This window comes from Cucurbita pepo, chromosome 10 (genome assembly GCF_057944985.1).
Source record: "Cucurbita pepo subsp. pepo isolate OVF chromosome 10, ASM5794498v1, whole genome shotgun sequence".
Classification (NCBI taxonomy): domain Eukaryota; kingdom Viridiplantae; phylum Streptophyta; class Magnoliopsida; order Cucurbitales; family Cucurbitaceae; genus Cucurbita; species Cucurbita pepo.
This window is the reverse complement of record NC_141807.1, coordinates 9,919,888-9,924,160: the sequence shown is the minus strand read 5'-3', so window position 1 is coordinate 9,924,160 and position 4,273 is coordinate 9,919,888. Positions and strand designations below refer to the sequence as shown.

At 35.4% G+C, this 4,273-nt stretch overlaps 1 non-coding gene across 1 annotated transcript; it reads right to left on the bottom strand.

Moving 5' to 3' along the window:
• Positions 1-1,166: 1,166 nt before the first annotated feature.
• TRNAQ-UUG (transfer RNA glutamine (anticodon UUG)) lies at positions 1,167-1,238 on the bottom strand. The gene has a single exon. It is a non-coding gene; the product is annotated as a tRNA-Gln (tRNA).
• Between the last annotated feature and the right edge of the window lie 3,035 nt (positions 1,239-4,273).

The following is a 4,273-nucleotide window of genomic DNA, read 5'->3' as shown; positions in this document are numbered from 1 at the left end:
AAGGCCTTTTAAAAAGGATTGGAAAAGAAAAAGTAAATCAAAAGGACAAAAAAGTCATTTTATCAATTATAAAAAATCTTTCCGGATTTGTAATTCCTTATCTAGAAGGAATCTCAAGATTTAAAAAAAAAAAAAGAAGGGAAAAATGATAAAAAAGCCATGAGAAATTTGTAGAAATTTTTTGGATTTTTCAAGAAAAAATAATAATAAAATATTCGGAAAGTGGCAAATTACCAAAATACCCCTAGAAGATTGGATTATTACAGAAATGCCACTCTAATTAGAATCAGAGCATCTACCGTGACCATCCGAGCAAAATCTTTGGAACTCAAATCTCAACCATCGGATCTCCTCCAAAATTTGATATGATCTAGAACGAACACGCACGGATCATCACATCCAACGACTAGTATGCAAAGCAAAGGTCGATAAGGCCCTGATCAGAGTTGATATCACCAAAAAATTATCCAGAAAGATCGATCTCTAAATAACGAAGATTCTGAATCTCTCAATGTTGGTTTAAGCACCTCCTATAAAGTCGGAAGTAGGAGCAACAATACGGAATAAGAATTGAGAAAGGTCAATCCCCCAATTGAAGGCAATAAACGTTTAGATTGTGTTTGTCCTACTCTCAGATTTCTTCCAAATTCGAGAGCAATCCTCCACCATTTCTCTTCAAACTTCTAAATAACGAAGAATCTGGAGCTCTCATTGTCGGTTTAAGCTCCTCCTATAAAGTCTAAAGTAGGAGCAACAATATGGAATAAGATTCGAGAAAGGTCGATCCCCCAATCGAAGGCAATAAGCGTTTAGATTATGGGTCTCCTACTCTCAGATTTCTTCCAAATTCGAGAGCAATCCTCCACCATTTCTCTTCAAACTTATTCCTACCGTTTCTCAACAAGATCCATTCCCCCAATTCAATACACATACCATTCCCCCAATTCAATCTGCCATTGAAGAACTTTAAGAAAGAGGATACATGATGACTCGTTGAGCAAGAATGATTCCAATCAGTTTCTGTACCTCCACGATTTGCTAGCAGGATGCCACGAGTATGACAACGCCACCTATGCACTCAATGAAAGTGGTAACACCGTTTTGTTTTAAAATGTCTTGCGTTGTCGTTCCTTATTCTGTGTTTTCACATCAAGGTCATTTCATAAAGGTCCTACCGGGAGTTGAACCCAGGTCGTTGGATTCAAAGTCCAAAGTGCTAACCACTACACCATAGAACCCCTTGTAAAAATTTATTTTGGAATGGTTTTCCTATTTTATGCCGATTCCACAAGAAGGGAGATCCTATCATGAGTCAAACTCAAGTTATTGGATTCAAAGTTCTAGAGCTGTTTTATCTAACTCGTTGTGATCTTGAGCACCTTTAGAGTGGTTGCAGAAGTAACCCTCCGGTGTTGATTGAAGCTCGTGGAGAACATGTAATTTTATATATTTCTTATAGTTAATTTATATATTGTTGTATATTACAAAAAAATTGAAATAATACTTTACATCCCCGTCTTTCTTTCTTCCGTGCAAAACTTAACATGAAAACTATATTATTTCAATATTCACTCGAGAAACAAGGGGTGAAAACTATATTATTTCAAACCCTCCATTATTGCTTCTACTTTGCGTGAAAATGCTTCCTCTAAATCATGCTAACTACTTGGTTTGGTTTGGTTCAATTCTTGGGTCCACTAGATTGAATTGACGTAGCTCAATTAAACTCTTGATAATATAAAAATCAAAAGTTTCTTAAATTAAGTTAACTTAAAAGTTTAACCCCTAATCTTTTTTAGAATGTTTAGCTTTGTGTCTAGTTGATCTCTAAATTCTTAGAAGTATCTAATAAGACTTCTATTTAAGGAACTTTTCACTATAAAAGAGGTAAGACTTCAGGCTTATTATTAAGGAATTTCAAATGAGTGATTTGATATATCATAGAGGACAAAATATTCATTTGTTTCAAATATCTTACGTTGACCATTCTTTTTTGTCAAGTATTTTGAATATTATCATTGTGAATTACTAATGGCATTAGATTGAATCTCATTAATAACAATATAGCAAAACTCAGGTAAAGATGGCATCAAAATTAATACTTTAATTTCATCTTCAAAATTTATTTCCACTTAACTCAGTTGACTAATAATCATAATAGTCACCGGTGCACAAATATTTACAACCTTAAAAGGTAAAATTATAAGGAGTAGAAGAAAAAAGTGTTTAAAATAGTTTCAAAATATAGAAAAAAAATAGTAGGAATTGGTCAAAGTCAACATCCATTGATCACTTATGGCACAGCACAACACAGATGTGGGTAACATTTTTTTATTTCTCTACTATATTAGGCCCTTTGGTTTATTCGCTTTACAAGATGGAGACATGAAGTTTTGTATGTTCGAAATAAATTTGGTTGATTGTTTTCTGGTTAGCATTGGTACCATCAAAACTTATTTATTTCTTTGAAATGTTACAATTTACATGTTTTCATTTTTCTACTTTGTCTGCTTGCATTTAGAAATGAAGCAAAATTAGTCTGAGGGTTTTACGCAGATTGTTATAATTCTAATTTTTAACTAAAAAAAAAAAATTAGTCTCGTTGTCACGCTTAAAACTACTCTATAGGTATAATCGACCTATTATCCTTCCACCAATAGGAGCAAAAGGCAACGTTACTATGTGAAACTAGTTTCATGTCATTTATTCAACAATAAGGGTGTTAGCATGCATTTGGAAATGAACCCATATTTAAAAAATTTATATAAAATTGAAAAGAATTGTTATCTCAAAGACAATGAGAAAACCAACGGTTCCTTCACCCAAGACCCATGGCCCGACTCCCAACATGGAAGGGATAATCTAGAGAATCATTCCAAGAACCCTAACGGATGGGTTACAAACTCACATTTCGGTGGGTTCTCCAAGCACGATTGCAAGTTAAAAGAAAGAGGTTGAAAACAAAGTAAAATGATAAAAGGGCCCAACCAAATTCGAACGGGTGACCTCTTGATCTGCATGCTTTACCACTGAGCTATGGACCCATTTTGCATGATTTCAACCTGAGTGACCCCTTCTACAGAGTGTCAGTCTAAAAGTGTAAAAAGTGTCTCTCCAAAATAAAAGGGCCCAACCAAGTTCAAACGGGTGACCGGTCAAATTCTCTACCACTGAGCCATGGATCCATTTTGTAGGATTTTAACCTTAGTGACCCCTTAGACATAGTGTCGGTCCAAAAAGTGTAACAAATTTCTATCCAAGATAGAAGAGCCTGATAGGATCGCACAACAACGCACACGCTCAATCTAGATGAACACAAAGAACAGGATAGAGAAAAGTGCAAGGAGAACTCTGGCTAAAAGAATTTTTCTATTGATGACTTCACGTATGTACAGTAAGAGAGAATTACAGAGAATAGAAAGTACTCTTCAAAGCTATAGGGAACGAGATATATATATAGTTCAGTTTACTATATATGGGTTTACCAGATTTAACCATTTACTATATATAGTCATTTACTATATATAGCTTTACCCGATTTAACCATCTACTATATATAGCTATTTACCATATATAGGTTTACCGGATATAGTTTTACCAAATATAGCTTTACTAAATATAGCTTTACCGAATATAACCGTTGACCAAGCTATAAATAAGCCGCAGTCTCCATAACCTAACAATTCTCCCACCTGGAGACTGATCTAGTCAACCAAGAATTTCATTCTCAAATGACTATGAGCATCTTCATGGTCGTCATGGCACCATATCAATTGAGGCTTTGCACAACCTCAATATTCCAACATCAACACATTTTGTCAACATGTTTGCTGGATTCTTTGCACCCTCTATCTTCTCCAAACACATCACCATCTTTCACTAACCTGCAAGTGAAATGGTATCGTCTTATGTGTTTTCTCTTTAAATGATAGACCGGGTTCCTTCGCCAACTGTATGACACTCTGACTATTTCTGTTAAGAATCTTCGTGCTGCTTCTTGCCCATTCTTCCAGATAGTCAGTCATCCATATCGTCATCTTTCCAGCTTCAACTATTGCCACGTACTCAATCTCAGTACAACGCATTTTTGAAGCCTAGACGTCCCATCATCCATGGCTTGCTTCTACTTGGTTGTATCCTCCAACTGTAGGGTCTCATCAAAGGGTTGTGGTTCCCTTTCATCAGCAATAGATAGTGTAATGAAGGTACATACATATCTGGTACTCTGATAGTACAGGATGATCTTCTCAACACCAGTTCAGGTGTCCTCCAA